At 53.0% G+C, this 17,302-nt stretch overlaps 1 protein-coding gene and 1 long non-coding RNA gene across 7 annotated transcripts in view; one reads left to right on the top strand and one right to left on the bottom strand.

The window, feature by feature from the left end:
• The window catches only part of CCDC57 (coiled-coil domain containing 57), a 93,327-nt gene that overhangs the window by 7,425 nt on the left and 68,600 nt on the right, over positions 1-17,302 (bottom strand). The gene's annotated exons all lie outside the window — the stretch shown is intronic.
• Positions 1,478-8,050, top strand: LOC123393511. The gene is made up of 3 exons (XR_006608290.1): positions 1,478-1,606; positions 3,472-5,852; positions 5,929-8,050. It is a non-coding gene; the product is annotated as an uncharacterized LOC123393511 (long non-coding RNA).

The raw sequence follows: 17,302 nt of genomic DNA, 5'->3' as shown, positions 1-17,302 counted from the left end.
GGGCACTTTCTGAAGCCTGGTTCTCCCAGAAACCCAAGAAATGTTTCCCGAGAACATTCCTGTTCTTACGGATGACCCGAGCTCCTTTACTTGCGGGTTAGTGTTCCGTTGTGCCCCGGGGGGGCGTTCGCTCGTCCCCTATCTGGGCTCGAAGCAGCTATAAACATTCATGCTAAACTCTCTGGGTGCATGACTTTTTAAAAAAATATTTTTAACTTATTTATCGGAGAGAGCGAGAGCGTATGAGGGAGCAGCAGAGGGAGAGGACAAGCAGACTGCGGAGCACGGCGGGGCCTGATGTAGGGCTCATCCCAGCACCCCAAGACCATGACGTGAGCCCAGATCAAGAGCCGACCGGGTCTAGCCACCGACCCCCAGGTGGCCCTGCATGGACGTTCCCCTTTCTCCTGCACGGTAGCCTCGAAACCAAAGGGCTGGGCTGTGCCGTGAGTACACGTTTAACTTAAGAAACTGCCAAACGGCTTCCCAAAGCAGCGGCATCACATCACCCCCACCCCCGCCCCGGCCGCCGTGTGCGCACACGTCCTGCCGCTCCAACACGGTCTGGGTCACGGGAGCGGGCGCTGCCCTGTTCTTCAGGTCTGCAGTGCCCTCCTGGCTTCACCCTCGAGCATCCCTCGTGCGCTTTTTCTCCATTTAATGATCTTCTTTTGTAAAGGGTCTTACCAAGCATTTTGGCTACTTTCTGTTGTGTGCATTTGTGTCTCATTCTTGACTTGTGAAGTTCCTTGTATGTTCTGGGTGCAAGTCCTCGACACGCTGCCCAGCCTGTGGCTTACGTTCTCACGTCTTCACCGCGTCACTGGGAAAGCAGACTCTGCGTTGTCCACGGAGTCCAATCCGTCGGTTTTTTCTTTTTTTAAAAAACATTTCATTTATTTGAGACCGACAGAGAGAGATCACAAGCAGAGAGCAGGGGGCGGGGGAAGCAGGCTCCCCGCTGAGCAGAGAGCCCGATGCGGGGCTCGATCCCAGGACCCTGAGACCATGACCCGAGTGAAGGCAGAGTCTTAACCCACGGAGCCGCCCAGGCGCCCCTCATTGTTCCCCACTTGTATCTTTACTATTTTCTCCTACTATAAACCTAAACTTTGAATTTAGTTTGTTCTTATTTTTCTAAGATTTTTTTTTTTTTTTTTTTAATTTTAGAGATGGGGTGGGGCCCTCAGGTGGCTCGGTAGGTGAAGTGTCGGCCTTCCACTCGGGTCTTGACCTCAAGGTCCTGGGATCAGCGCTGCATCAGGTTCCCTGCTCAGCGGGGAGCCTGCTTCCCCCCTCCCTCTCCCTCTGCCACTCCCCTGCTTGTGCTCGCTCATTCTCTCTCTGTCGAATAAATAAAATCTTTTAAAAAAAGACAGAGAGAGAGAGAGATGGGGAAGGGGCAGAGGGAGGGAGAGAGAAGATCTCAAGCACACAGCGTGGAGCCTGATATGGGGCTCGACCTCACCACCCCGAGATCATGACCTGAGCTGAAATCAAGAGTCGGTCGCTTTAACCAACAGAGCCACCCAGGCGCCCCGTATTTGTCTAGCTTTTCGAGGTGGTCAGGTGGACGACTGAATTCAGAACGGTGTTCTTCTCTCATGTAAGTATTTGGACGCTTACGTTTCCAAGGACTACTTTGTGATTTCTTCTTGGACCCGTGAGCATTGTTTGGTTGTTATTTTCTGAGATACTTCTCTGTTCTTGATTTCTGATATAACATGTTTGCGGCCAGCAAATACAGTACGTATGATTACCGTCTTCTCAAATTTACCAAGACCAGTTTGATGGCCAATATGTGACCTATCTTGTCAAATGTCCCAGGTGCATCTGAAAAGAATGTGTGTTCTGGTGCAGGTTACAGAGCCGTACACACGCCTGTTCAGCCGAGCTAGCTGACCGAGCTGCTGAAACCCTCTAGACCCCGGCTGACTTTTCTGTCTCCTTGTTCTGCTGATTACTGACGGAGAAATCCACAAGGCCCCAAGTATAATGACGGACCCCTCTACATTTCCTTCCATTTCTGAGAGGGTTTTTAAAAAAAGATTTTATTTATTTTAGAGAGAGAGAGCACAATTCGGGGGGAAGGGCAGAGGGAGACGAGAGAGAATCTCAAGCAGACTCCATGCCGAGTGCAGAGCCTGACATGGGGCTTGATCTCACGACCCCAAGATCACGACTTGAGCTGAGTCCAGAGTTGGATGCTCAACTGACTGAGCCCCCCGAGCGGCTCTTCTTCTGAGAGTCGATAGACTCCATGCGTTTGCCACGCTGGCATTAGGAGCATACACACTTGGGAAAGTTGTGTCCTCCTGATTAACTGACTTCCATGCCGTCACGAAATGTACCTCGTGATCTTAGTACTCCTCGTGGGGAAGTCCACCCTGCTGGACGTCAGGCAGCCGTCCAGCCTCTCTTGTCTCTGCCTCTGCATGTACAAGTGGGTTTCGTGCAGACAGCACACAGTCGAGACTAGCTTTCTGCTCCCAGTCGGCTTTTTCATGCAATATTTAGACCATTACGTTTAATATAATCGTCAACGTGATTGGTTTTAATGTTTTAAATGTACCTTTTTGCTAGATCGCACTCGCGGGTTGTTTTCTGTCCTGTCCGTCCCTGTTCTTCTCTCCCTCTGTCCGAGGCTGCTCTGAGTTGATGTTTTCACTCCATTGGGTCTATACTGCACTACTGGCTGTTCTTTGTCATTGTTTTTTAATGGCCGTTCTGTGGTTTACGTGCACTTTTGACTTACCTCATTCTGCTGTGACACGCTGTTGCACAATGTCACCTCCAGGAGCCTTGCAAGAGCATGCTTCCCCTTCCCTGTCCCACCACGCCTGCCACCTTGTGACAGGTAGCACACACCTCTGACTTCCACACATCTCACAAGCCCCATAAGACACTGTTAATGCGTGCGTTTTAAACAGTTAGCGTGTGAAGAAAATGTAAGCCTGTCTTCTTCATTTACCTGCAGACCCGCCATGTCTGCCTTTCCGGATTATTCTCTGTTGACCCCCATCTCCATCCGGCATCATTTTCTTTCAGTCCGAAGAGCATCCTCTAACATTTTGTGTAGTGGGGGGTCAGTTGGTGGTGAGTTCTATCAGATTTGTTTATCTGTGAAAGCGTTTATTTTGCCTTAATTTTTGGAGGATATTTTTGCTAGATACAGAATTCCATTTTGACGGCTTTTCTTTCAGTATTTTAAACCCGGTGAGCCTTTGTCTTCCGGCTCGCAGTTTCTGAAGAGAAGTCTGCCGTGATTATTTGTTCATCTCCACGCACTGTGTCCTTCGTTTTTCATTCGACTGCATTTTAGATTTTCGTTATCACTGATTTCTAGAAACTCAGCTGCAGCCCTCCCTGGGTGGCACACGTGTGTTTAGCCAGCTGCTGGGGTAGTTGAACCCGGATCTGTGAGAGAAGAGTTTGCATCAAATTTAGGGGGAATCTGTTTTGTTATTACAGAGAGCGAGCACGCAAGTGGGACAATCTCAGCAGACCCTGCGCTCAGCGTGGGGCGTGACACGGGTTCAATCTCATGACACCGAGATCACGGCCCGAGCTGAAATCCGAGTCAGACGCTCAGCCGACGGAGCCACCCAGGTGACCCTCGTCATTACTGCTTGGAATAGTTCAGTCTCTCCCTGTTCTCTCCTTCTGGTAGACTGATGGATGCCGGCAGGAGGCCGAGGCTCGCTCTCTCTTGGCGTCTCATTTAGGACAGATTTTCTTGCGATGACTTGGAACTTTCTGTTTTTCCTTCTACCATCTTTATTCTTGGGTTAATCCCATCTAGTGAGCTTTCCTTATCAAATATTATAGTTCCCACCTACAGAAGTTTTGTTTAGAACTTTTCATATTCTCGGTTTTTCTCATCGTGTGTATGTTTTCCTTTAAATACTTGAATGCAGTCATTCCAGTTCTTTTTAATATCTTTGTCTGCTCGGTTATTTCTGGGCCTCTTCCTACCGATGGATTTTCCTCTCGCATGTGGATCACATTTCTCGCTTCTTCACGTGTCTTGTACGTTTTGATCGGGTGTTAGGCATTGTAACATTTCCTTGAAAAATTTTTTTAGAGTGTTGGTTTTATTTTGGTGGGCAGTTAGGTTCCTTGACTGGTCATTTCAAAGATTTTTAACTTTTCTAGTCTAAGTCTACGTGGGTCTTCACTCCAGAGGTACCTAGGCCTACTGCTGACGTGTGACTTCTCTCAGTCTCCATTAAAGGGAGGTGACGACGGACACTCATTCCTCGGACTGAGTATCTCCCTACTCTGACAGCTCTGGAAATGGTTCGGCTTACAAGTTGTCTGTCTTTCCTTCCCCTTTTCGTACAGATAGCTACGCTACATGTCTATGGGCTAGTACACAGGGAGAACTCAAAAACATGCCTCTACAGGTTTCTGGAGCTCTCTTCTGTGTAGTACCCTCCTTTCTAGACTGTCCTGCGACTGCCAGCCCCCTCTGCCTTCCCAAACTCCAATTCCCATTTTTGCAACTCACTTTGCTGCTGAGTTCTGTTTGGCCTCCCTCTCTGTGCCTTCAGCCCAGAAATTGCCTTCAGGCAGAAAGTCAGGGGGATTCTGGAACTCACCTCATTTGTTTTCCTTTTTTCAAGGACCATGATCCTGTGCTGACTATTACCTGATGCCTGAAAACAGCTGTTTCATATATTTTGTCCAATTTCCTAGCTGTTTACAGAGAGACATTAAAGCATAGTCCATAGAATAGCCAGAAGAGGAAGAGGGCATTAGCCATGCTGTGGCCCCAGAACACACGCCGAGGAAGAGTAAGCCGATTTGGCTATTTCTTAAAGTATTTACTTTGGTATAGAAGTTCTTTCTACATAAACTTTCCCCCAAGTGGCATAACTGTTTCATCAAAATGCTTTCAAGAGGAGAGCTAACAAAGATCTACTTGACCGTTGCTTCTCGAAAAGTTTACAGGACACTCTGCACTTCTTAAAATGTCTCAGGTTGTAATCATTAGCCCAGGCAGGAAGCCGGCGCTGCTCGCCCAGCTCAGGACCCGGCGCTGCTCCCCTCTCTGACCAGAGCACTGGTTCTGGGATTTCTTTGGTTGTGATCACAACAGTGCTGACAGGTAGCGCACAGCAACCCGTACCAGTTTCGCTGGTATGCCAGGTACTCCCGTCCAGTCCTGCCTGAGAGTGGGAACAGGCGGAGCCAAGAGGGTGAAGGGCAGCAGGGGGGAGACCCCTTGCCCCCTGGGGTCCCACAACCTAACAGTCACAGTGCCGAATAAGCTTCCTGGCTCTCAGGGCCAGCCCTTGTCCCCACGTGGCTCATGAGGTCTCTCTGTGGCAGTGGCCAGTGAGAACGCGTGCTGAGCCCGCCAGCGGGAGGCCCTCCACCCATCAGCAGCTCATGCTCCCAGAGCCCAGCCAATGAGCCCCGACTGGCAATTGCCTCACAACATGTTTCTGGCGCAGAGGCCAGCCCCCCTGGCTCTAGCTGGCTTCCTTTCCTGTGGCTTATGCTGCTGGTCTCTGAGTCGGGTCTCACAAGGTTCTCCTAGGTCTGTCTGTCTCACAGATGCTCACATTCCAGTAAGGCTCTCAGACCCAAGGGGAGGTCCCTGGTGAGTGCCCAGGTATGAGGGCTACGCGGGAAGAAGAGAATGTATTGTTCCAGGTGCATTTACAATAGAATCACAAGACATTCTTTCAGGTCACCTAACCTGTGCCATTCTAACCTGTCTTATCACAAATCCATATCACAAGTGGTCGTCACTCAGAGCCGGTGCTGGGCCCTCAGCCTGCGGTCGTGTGTGCAAACCCTGGGTTTCATGAGAAAAACAAGAGCATCTCTGTGGAAGCCAGATGGTAATACCCTTGGTGATACCCCGTGGATGGGGTAACTCTAAGGTCCCATGTTCACTGTATGTTTTTATGACCTCAGACCAGGGCTGGGCTCACAGAGCCACAGCTGAAGCAAGGTGCCTTCAGAGGAAGGTCCAGACCCTGCTCCTGAGCCGACGCAGCCTTCAGGGAGGGCACAGGACAGTCTCCACTCAAGAACACAGACACCAAGAAGGGGACAGATAAGACGGAGTCCTGGGGGCCCACTCAGCCCTAGTCAGAGGCAGGTGACACGCTGCAGGATGGACATGAGGACAAGCCCAGGAGGGCCTGGTGTGTTTGCCCTGCGATAACAAGCGGAAACATTCCGGACTCTCCAGTAGAGAAGCCCAGTCTTCCCAGCAGTCACCAGATTCCCTGGCTGGGAAGGAACCTTGCCAGAGGCCGGGCCTCTCTCTGGAGCCCGCCGGCTGAGCAGAGTCACGGCAGCGTGTCGTCTGTCCTCTCCTCTGCGTGTGCAGTCCTGGCACAGCCCCCAGCCGGGGGGCCACACGGCACGAGGCGGGGCCGGCCAAACCAGCGGTAATTTGGCACACACATTGTTCTGATTTTTTAACTAGTTGCCAATACTCAAAAATGAAAATGTGCTACATAAAAACAAGATTTCCAGCTTCTCTGGAAAAATGGGACGATCTGGCGCGTTGCACCATCTGCCACTGAGGGTCAACTGTGGGACGGTGTCACGGGCTTGCTAGAGCCAGCCCACCGGCCCGCTGCCGCCGCCACCCAGAGGACCGCCCGGTGGTTAGCGTGGCTCCCTGAGTCCTGCACGCAGCCATCTGTGCCTGGCGTCCACAGGTACCATGGCGCGACTCTCCTCAGCCGGTGGGCTCAGGGTCCGGAGGGCATCGGCTTGGACTCTGGTCCTGATCCCCCCTGACTGGGAGCTGGGAGACCTTAGGGGAATAACCTAGTGTCTGTGGGCCCAGGTCTGCTGACCCGAAGGCAGAGCCCTGGCCTCTGAGCTCTGGGAGCTGCTGAGAAAGGGACCCGCTGCCGAGAGGCCTCCACGCGCGCTCGGGCTGTGAACACAAGGTGGCTGGGTCTGTTTTTCCGTGGATTGCTGGTTAAGAACAGCCTGGCAACGTGCTTATCTGATTCAGATGTCATCTCTGTAGAGAGATCTGTTTGGAAACATTCTTACCACACAGGATTTAAAAATAATTTTGGATTAGAAGCCAGTTAGTAGCACCATGCATAGCCTTTTCTTAACCTTTTATGCAATCCTTTTTAAAGAGCAAAATGTTTAATTCCAGGAAACACTAATGTAATTTTCAAAAGAACAATAATCCAAAGAAAAGAAAGTGACACCCACACTGTACCCTTCGAAGTTGTAGCCCTTCTCCCCCTGCTCATTCTGACCCCCAGGGGATCCCCTTGGAGGCAGCAAGGGAGGAGGGCGAGGGTCTCCACGCAGGGTTCAGACCCCACAGGAGAGCTCCCGCCCACCAGCTCCCATGATGCAGCTGGAGCAGGACCCACCTTGAGTGGGCGGGGCCTCCGGTGCAGAGCCCGCCTCCTCTCTGGAGGAGGTGACCCCACAGCCACATTCCTCAGGTGCCCCCCCACCGCCATTATCTGTCTGACCTCTGGGACAGCCTTGGCCCTTCCCCCGGCCACCTGCCCCTGCTCCTCCGGAGCTCCAGGAGTGCAGGCAGGACCAGTACTTGGGCCCTCTGGCTAGGAGCTCCCTGGCCTTGGGCAGGCACTCAGAGTCCTGGGCCCTGGTTTCCTCACTTGAAAATGGGACAGCAGTGGTCCTGCGGTTTCCTGAAAGGCCGCTGACCCCGTTCAGGTTACATTCATTTGTAAAAACAGATCTCCAGCCGCCCCCTCCCTAGAGCAGGGTCTGACTTTCACAGCTCACAACGAACATGCATTTTCTTACCCTGCGAGCTTCCGCGGTCACTTTTACACACTGTGCGAAACCTAATGACCACAGCACCTGAAAGACAGCCAGCCTCACCCACAGTTCAAAACTGCAAATTAAAACCAATAATGAAATGTGTTTCTCATCATCACATTGGCAAAAGAGAAAATGCTGGATAAAAATCTAGAAGTGCCGGAGGCTCCTGGCTGGCACAAGACCGTGAAGCCACTCACTCTTGGTTTTGGCTCAGGCCCTGATCTTGGGGTCGAGTCCCACAAGGGGCTCTGTGCTCAGCTCGGTCTGCCTGAGATTCTCTCTCTCTCTCAAATAAATAAAGCCTTAAAAAAAAAAGTCCACCATTATGGGAGTTAGGAAACACACTCGTACGCCCTGCAGCCATGAACACAAACCGGGCCAACTTCTTGAGGGTGATTTGGAAATAGCTCCACAGAACTTAAACCTCTCACACCTTTGACCCAGTGATTCGACTTGGAGATACCGTCCTGACAACAGACTCCCACAGACCCGCACATACACAGCAGCACAGTCTTAGGAGCAAAGACCACAGGCCATTGAAACGTTCGTGAATACAAAGCACTTAAAGCCTGTATTCAGCAGTGGATCACTGGGAAGTGTTAGCTCTGTTTGTCTGTACCAACAGAGAGAAAGACGGCCGCTGGGGGTTTAAAAAGCAAGCTGTCTGCTGCTGTATACAACTAAAAAGAAAAGGGGAGGCACGCACATTTTAAAATATTTGCTTCTGTGGCCACAGAGAGCAGGGCACACCTGGAGAGGGGCAGGGGACTGGACAGCTGTGGTCTGGGGGACAGAGATGGGACGGGAGGCAGGCAGGGGGTGACGGGGAGGGAGGGGAGAAGGGGACTGTCTTCTGGGGGAAAACCCTCTGTACCATTTACATTTATTTCTCAGCCACAAGGAAGTAGGTGTTCGCCATGACTAGCTGAGGTCTGGAGCCCCCTTTGCCCCAGTGGGCGTTCTGCTTCCTGAGTGTCCACACACGTGGCCGGGACACGTGTTGTGGGGTTGACTGCCCCAACCACCCCCGAGACAGACTCACCAACACAGCGCTTCCCGGAAGACCCAGTGCCCCGGCCTGCCCCTCCGAGCTGGGTCAGGCTTCCCAAGGCAGGCGCTGAGTTGCCAGTGGGGCCCCGACAGCTGTGCCTTTCTGCGGCGGCCCTGGCTGAGTGCTACCGTCCTGCTCCGCTGGGATGAATTACTCGTATGTGAAGTTTGGCATCTTGCTTAAGAAAATCTCTCTCCAGTTAGATCATTTTTGAAGTGATAAAGGGATTATTTTAGACATTTGTGATTTTTAAATCCCATCTCAGGTTAACCTTCTGGTCTTTTGTGAATCCTCAGTTCCATTTCTGTATATATTCAGGTTTGATTTTAAGTCATTTAAGTGTGCGGCCAGCACTGCTGGTGGAGGGCGGTCCCTCCTGCTCCGACCGGGCCATTCCGGGCTGGCCCCTCCTTACCGATGCGCTGGCATCTACAAGGCCTGGTTCTTTCCCCTGTATGACCTCTTCCCCTTGAAAACACACTCACTTAGCTTCAAGGAAAACTAGCAACCGGCCGTTTCAAGGTGGAGAAAACAGCTTTACGAGATGTAGTACTTCCTCCCAGGAAGAGTCCATTGTCAAAACCTACTTTGTCAACAATGCTGGGCACTTGCTCTAATCATAGGCTCTTCCCAGGAATCCAGATCCCTGGGCTGCAGACTAAGGGCCTCCCTGGGTTCCATTCTTTCCAGTTATCTCCCTGCTCAACTTGATTGAGCACCGATTGTGTACGGGCTCAGGCCGACCACAGGGAGCGGGGAAGAGGGGAGGGTCAAGGATCAAGGCTGATGCCCCCAGCCCAGGTGCACGTAGTCCCAGGATGGGGGCTGGGCTTGCGGGGGAGGCAGGCAGGCGCTTGCAAAGGAAGGTGGCGAGGAGGTGTCCACAGACAAGGGCTGGGGGGGTGGGGCGCCGAGGTTGTGGCCCGTAGGCCCTGCAGTGGAGCCAGAAGAGAGAGGGGTAGGAAGCAGGTGTGGGTCGGGGTTGTCGGAAGTGGGGCTGGGCGGAGGGCCGGGACGGGGGGTCCTACCCCTCAGACAGGATGGAGGGACGAGGGGCGACCCAGAGGCGCTGGGTGCCATCAGGTGATCTGGACCCCAGGCAACTGTCTGGGCTCAGGCCCCAGCCTCACATGGGGGTGCAGCAGGGGTCGGCCAGGCCTGTGGAGGCAAGATGGGGGTGGCTCTGGTCCCGCCTAGAAACCAAGGAGCGTGTGTGTCCTTCCAGTGTAAGAACCACGTGCCCCCGAGATACACCGTGAACTAAAGGTACTTCTTCCCGTTTGGACGCAGATGTCCCACACCATCGGACGACTCGCCACTCCGACTGCTCACGACGGCTACTCACCACGCACCGAATATGGACAAACGCGAACCCACTTCATCCTAGTTTCTAGAATGGAGCCTCCAGACTGCTTGTCTGGGGTCCGATTTCCAGCTTGGTACTCGACCATCGGGCTTGGGAACACACGTTTCCCCTCCAGCAGAGTTCCTGTCTGCCTGAGTGTCTTTGAGGAAACCAGTGAGGTCTTCAAAAGTACGCTTACACGACGTCAAGTATCATACAGGTAACTCGGTTATGCGTACTCCATACTCCGGTGTACAGCTCTGTAGCTCGTTAAAACATCTAAACCGCATTCATTTCAACCTGTTCCCCCCACCTCAGTTTTTCAAAGGGCGAGCCAAAAGCCTACACTGAGACGCCTCTGCCTTTTCATCACGAAGCCCCGCTCACTAAGGACAACAGCAACCCTCCCCGCTGCACAGACCGTGTTGAAGGCTCCTCCACACCAGCTTTCCCGCTGAGGACCCCAACACAGCTCCTGGCTGCTGTCCTCAGGGTCTGAGACAACGCCCTGATGAGGTGGAAGGGGCCTGTCAGCAGCTCTGGAGAAGCACTTCCCTGCGCGCTGACGAGCAAGAGGCGCTCAGCCTCCCCCCGCGACGGTCAGAGCTCTGCAGCCCTTCTGGACCAGCAGGATGAGGGAGAATCCCGGAGGAGCCGGCCCCAGGCTCACCGGCCTCTGGACCTAACGTGCAAACTGAGGGACTCCCCTGTGTGGGTCAGTGTGTCGGTCCCACTGCTGTGCTGGCCGCGCCACGGTCAGCGATGGGATCGGATGCCCCCCACTCTGGCTGTCCCGTCCTGGCTCCAGGGAGCACATGCAAGTTTCTGGGGGTGCCCCGATGAGATAAAGTGTTTTAAGTCACTCCCAGGAGGCTGTCCTGTGACCTGTGCACAAGCTTGGCAGGCTGCTGGGGGCAGGGGCTGCTCTCTCCCGGCGCAGGAGGCTCTCTGCCACGGCCGGCGGTAGCCAGCAGGCCGCCCCGCGCACCGTGGGTCGGACGCTGCTGGGCCTTCGCCTTCCACCTGCTTCCCGACTCGTCCAACGGCCGTTTCACAACTGGGTTCTGCAAGCCTCCCACAGCCTCCTCCTCTCTGGGCCATGGCTCTGGGTCACACTTAAATACTTAAATAAAAAAGCAAGAAAGAGGATCTGACCGGAGCCTCCTGTCCCACCAGCAGACCTGCTCCCTGGACGGTTCTCCAGCGGTCTCTGGCATCTCTGCTGTCAGAGCTCGGACAGCTTCTGTTCTGGACTCTCCCGTGGGTGTTTGCGTCGCCTGGCCTCAGGCGGAGAGGGCAGATGGGCCTGCAGCCTACCCCCAAGTCCGCCTTGCCCCGGAGTGGGGTAGGGGCTGGGGAGAGAGGGGACCCACAGCCGTCAGCTGTGCCAGGAGAGACAAAGCCTCACACCTGCCCTTGGGGCCTTGTGTCTTCTGCCGGGCCCCATGAAGCGTGGCCAGTGCCCCCGTCAGCTGAGTGCACAGTTCTGGCCACCCCTAAAGCCCCTGCCTCTGTCCTGTCCAACCCCAGCGCCGCACGGCCTCCGGCCCTCCTCTCCTGAGTCTGCCTCCCCCTGCAAGACCTACCGTGTGCCCCCTGCCTCTGTGGCCTGCACGCAGACAAGCTTCCTCTGGCATGGTCCTCTCGCAGGGCACAGGCTCCAGGACAACTCGTCCACCCCGTCCTGGCCTCCAGCCGCTTCCCCCCGGGAAGCCTGGCACGACCCCGCCACCAGCCCCCGCAGACCAGCCGTGACCCCGCAGTGACCTCCACCTCACCACAGTACGAGCTGCCTGACCTCCCCTGTCCCCCCCGCCCCCCGGGGACCACTCCCGCCGTCTTTAAGGCCTTCCGTGGCAAAAGATGCCCAGATTTCACCAAGCACACGTACGTGTGTGGTTTCCAGAACAGAAATAAAATGTCCTAAGGAGTAAAGCGGACAGCAGGGCACCTGGCCGAGCCCCTGCTGGGGTGCGCAGCCCTTCATGTCCAGACGGAGAGCTCGACATCCGTGCTGGGTGCTGGGGTTACTCGGAAAAAGATAAAGAAGAAAGCAAGCGGCCGTGCACTGAGCTGACGCAGCACGGCTGCCCCGTTTTCCTAAGTGGAGTCCGGCGGGTGTGGCCGCGGGCGTGACGGCCTGTGGTCTGTGGCCCTCACGGAAAAGTCAGCCACCTGCTACTTTGGGTCCTTTGGTTTTCAGCGCGGGACGGGGGGGGGGGGGCGGGCGAGCTGCTCAGTTCTCACTGTCTCTCAAGTCTTCGTTTCGCCCGGGTGGTGAAGGACGCGTGCCCGGGCTCGGGGGTTCCGGGCCCACAGCACGTGCGCGCGGCCCGGGAGAGGCGTCGCCTGGCACCAGGGACCGCTGCGAGCGGGCGGTGGCCGCCGCCGCCCCCACGCCCGCGCGCTCGAGGCTGTCGGACACATCCCGCGCCCGGCCGGGCGGTTACTCGTGCTGGGGTTTGCCAGGCTGCCCGGGGGGAGGGGGGGCGCGCTTGGCTTCGGCGGATCTTCCCAGGGCACCTCTGGCCCAGACTCTGTCCTTTGGAGGCTCTGGCCGGCAGGCGTCCTGCCACACCTGCTTACGCCGTCCTCGCGGCTCCTGACCTGCTTTCTTCCTGCTTCTCTTCCAGTCGCTCTGTCCGGAGTAATTTCTTCATATATGTCTGCATCACCGACCTGTTCCACCCACCCACCAAGATTTTAATTTGAATAATTACGTTTTCCTTTTCTTAAAGTTCCTGTTTGTTCTTTTCTTAAGCTTGCTTGGTCTTTCTTTATAATTCTTTGTTTCCCGAACATGCTTTCTTGTGAGTCTCTTACTGGTTTGAATCTATGAAACTCAGCCGGTCAGACCTTGTGTCTTCCAGGTTCTGCTCTGCCGGTCTCATTCCCAGTGCCTTGACCCCTGTGTGTGGGATCCCACTCTCAACTGGAATCTGATTTGTGGGGATGCTTATGGCCGGGGACAAAGGAGGCCCCCTAAAGCGGCCTGTCTCCACTGCCACCCGGTCCTTGGGGGCTCCACCGGTTCAGAATCCTGAGAACTGAAATCCTTAGGCCACCCAGGCCTTGTAACTGGGACCAACTCCCATGAGAGCATTTCTCTCACGGTGACAAGTTAGAGTGACAGCCCTGCTGCCAGTGTCTGGGCGAGGGCCCTGACCCCGCTCTGGGCAGGCAGGGCACGGAGCTGTTTCTGACTCACCTTCCCGTGGAGGGTGGGGGGGATCCTCCCCAGTCTCTGTCTTTGAGCCAGGATCGCCTGTCACACCCCCACCCTGGATGGGCCCTGAGTTTTGTCACTTGCTTTCTGAACACCGTGAGGCTACGACACCCAGTGCCAAGTTTACCCAGTTTGACGGGGGCCCCGGGGTCAAAGCTGCCGGTGGCGATCAGCCTGCAGTCGGGGGCTCCTTCACGGGCTCTCTGGCTCTAAAAGCTCTTCACCTCCTTGCCACGTATGGGTGCCTTCAAGCATGACCGCAGCATGTCTGAGGAGCACACTCTGGGCTACGTATTTTGTTGTATGTTGGCTCCAGCCAACATGGCGCTTGAGCCCATGACCCCGAGACCAACAGTCAGCGGGGTCCACTGACGGAGCTGGCCAGGCGCCCTGACTGTGGCATTTCCTTCGGCAGGTTTGTGGGGCCGTGGGCAGAGGCAGTGTGAGTCCAGGCCTCTGCTGGGGCGCTGGGACACGAGGCTGAGCTTTACACTGAACTAGAGTGACTCAGACGCGAGGCAGAGGGAACACTCTCCTTGAATAAGGCCTGAAAGAGCTTCCCATTAAAAATTCTCCTTTAAAATTCTTCTGGAAGAAGAAAAACATATCCAAAGACTACTATGGGAGATTTGCAAAATATGTAAGGATAAATCTAAAGAATTTAGTCAAATGCGAGCGCCTAGTTGGCTCAGTCAGTTCAGCCTCTGCCTTTGGCTCAGGTCATGATCCTGGAGTCCCGGGACCCAGTCCCACATCGGGCTCCCTGCTCGGCGGGGGGTCTGCTTCTCCCGCTGGCCTCTCTCCTCTCATGTTCTCTCTCTCTCATTCTCTCTGTCTCTCTCAAGTAAATGAATAAAATCTTTTAAAAAATAAAAATAAAAAAATAAAATAAAGAACAAGAAACACAGGATACTCTCAATAGATGCTGAAAAAGCATTTGACAAAGTACAGCATCCTCTCTTGATCCAAACTCTTCACAGTGTAGGGATAGAGGGTACACACCTCAATATCATCAAAGTCATCTATGAAAAACCCACCGCGGATATCATTCTCAATGGAGAAAAACTGAGAGCTTCTCCCCTAAGGTCAGGAACACCGCAGGGATGTCCACTATCACCACTGCTATTCGACATAGTACTAGAGTCCCAGCCTGAGCAATCAGACAACAAAAAGAAATTAAAGGCATCCAAATTGGCAAAGAAGTCAAACTTTAGCTCTTTGCAGAAGACATGATACTCTATGTGGAAAGCCTAAAAAACTCCACGCCCAAACTGCGAGAACTCGTACAAGAATTCAGTAAAGGGTCAGCGGTATAAAATCAATGCACAGAAGTCAGTTGCATTTCTATACACCAACAGCAAGACAGAAGAAGGAGAAAGTAAGGAGTCGGTCCCACGTACATCTGCACCCGAAACTGTCAGATGTGCAGGAACAAACCTAACCAAAGACACAAAGGAGCTATACCCTGAAAACTACAGATCACTCATGAAATAAATGGAGAAAGATACAAAGAAATGGAAAAACATTCCATGCTCATAGGTTGGAAAAACAAATATTGTGAAAATGTCTATGTTACCTAAAGCAATCTACACGTTTAATGCATTCCCTATCAAAACACCATCGGGGTGCCTGGATGGCTCAGTGGGTTAAAGCCTCTGCCTTTGGCTCAGGTCATGATCCCAGGGTCCTCGGATCGAGTCCCGCATCGGGCTCTCTGCTCAGCAAGGAGCCTGCTTCCTCCTCTCTCTCTGCCTCTCTGTCTGCTTCTGATCTCTGTCAAATAAATAAATAAAATCTTAAAAACAAACAAACAAAAAACCACCATCAACTTTTTCACAGAGCTGGAACAAATAATCCTAAAAAATTTTTTTAAAACATTTTATTTATTTATTTGACAGACAGAAATCACAAGTAGGCAGAGAGGCAGACAGAAAGAGTGGGAAGCAGGCTCCCCGCTGAGCAGAGAGCCCGATACGGAGCTCGATCCCAGGACTCCGAGATCACGACCCAATCCAAAGGCAGAGGCCCAACCCACTGAGCCACCCAGGCGCCCCAATAATCCTAAAATTTATGTGGAACTGGAATAGACTCCGAATAGCCACAGGGATGTTGAAAAAGAAAACCAGTGCTGGCGGCATCACAACTGCAGACTTTAAGCTTTGTTACAAAGCTGTCATCATCAAGACAGCCTGGTCCTGAGGCGCCTGGGTGGCTCAGTGGGTTAAAGCCTCTGCCTCCGGCTCAGGTCATGATCCCGGGGTCCTGGAATCGAGCCCCCCTCCTGCGTCGGGCTCTCTGCTCAGCGGGGAGCCTGCTTCCTCCTCTCTCTGCCTGCCTCTCTGCCTATTTGTGATCTCTCTCTCTCTTTCAAACAAATAAATAAAATCTTAAAAAAAAAAAAAGACAGTCTGGTACTGGCACAAAAACACAGATCAATGGAACAGAATAGAAAACCCAGACATGGACCATCACCTCTATAGTCAACTAATCTTTGACAAAGCAGGAAAGAATGTCCAATGGAAAAAAGACAGTCTCTTCAACAAATGGTGTTGGGAAAATTGGACAGCCACATGCAGAAAAATGAAACTGGACCATTTCCTTACACCACACATGAAAATAGACTCAAATGGATGAAAGACCTCAGTGTGAGACAGGAAGCCATCCAGATCCTAGAGAACACAGGCAGCGACCTCTGTGACCTTGGCAGCAGCAGCTTCTTGCTATATGTGTCCCCAAAGGCAGGGGCAGCAAGGGTAAAAGTGAACTCCTGGGACTTCATCAAGATCAAAAGCTTTTTCACAGCAAAGGAAACAGTGGACAAAACCAAAAGACAACTGACAGAATGGGAGAAGATAATCACAAACGTCGTGTCAGATAAAGGGCTAGTGTCCAAAATCTATAAAGAACTTATCAAACTCAAAAAGAATCCAATCAAGAAATGGGCAGAGGACATGAACAGACATTTTTGCAGAGAAGACATCCAGATGGCCAACAGACACATGAAAACATACTCCACATCACTCGGCATCAGGGAAATACAAATCAAAACCACGATGAGATCCCACCTCACGCCAGTCAGAACGGCTAAAATCAACCAGTCAGGAAACGACAGATGCTGGCGAGGATGCGGAGAAAGGGGAACCCTCCTGCACTGCTGGTGGGAATGCAAGCTGGTGCGGCCACTCTGGAAAACAGCATGGAGATTCCTCGGAAAGTTGAAAATAGAGCTGCCCTATGACCCAGCAATCACACTACTGGGTATTTACCCCAAAGACACAGATGCAGTGATCCGAAGGGGCACGTGCACCCCAGTGTCCATAGCAGCAATGTCCGCAGCAGCCGAACTACAGAAAGAGCTGAGATGCCCGTCGACAGATGAATGGATACAGACGATGTGGTGTATATACACAACGAAACGCCATGCAGCCACCAGAAAACGAAATCTTGCTATTTGCAATGATATGGACAGAACTAGAGGCTGTTAGGCTGAATGAAATAAGTCAGTCAGAGAAAGACGGCCATCACGTGATCTTACTGACAACGAGGAGTCTGAGAAACAGACAAGGGGAAGGGAAGGAAAAACAAAACAAGACGAAATCAGGGGGAGACAAACCGTAAGAGACCCTCAGCCACGGGAAACAGACCGAGGCTGGAGGGGCCGGGGGCACTGGGTGACGGGCACTCGGGGGGACACGGGATGGGGCGTCCTGAGCAGCCGACGTGTCACTGACCTGAACTGTCAGTTTCTGTCCCTGAAACTGACAGTTCACTCGGTGTAAATTAATTGAATTTAAATGTGAAAATGTTTAAAAAAAATTTTTTTTTAAGTTAAGTGAGAACCTGGGGGGTAGTGGGGTGGTGAGATCTGTAATTCATGTTTTAGAAA

Source organism: Mustela putorius, unplaced genomic scaffold, assembly GCF_011764305.1.
Source record: "Mustela putorius furo isolate JIRA1106 unplaced genomic scaffold, ASM1176430v1.1 tig00000873_pilon_pilon_pilon, whole genome shotgun sequence".
NCBI classification, from domain to species: Eukaryota; Metazoa; Chordata; class Mammalia; order Carnivora; family Mustelidae; genus Mustela; species Mustela putorius.
The sequence above is the reverse complement of the archived record's forward strand: the minus strand, read 5'-3'. Positions and strand labels throughout refer to the sequence as shown.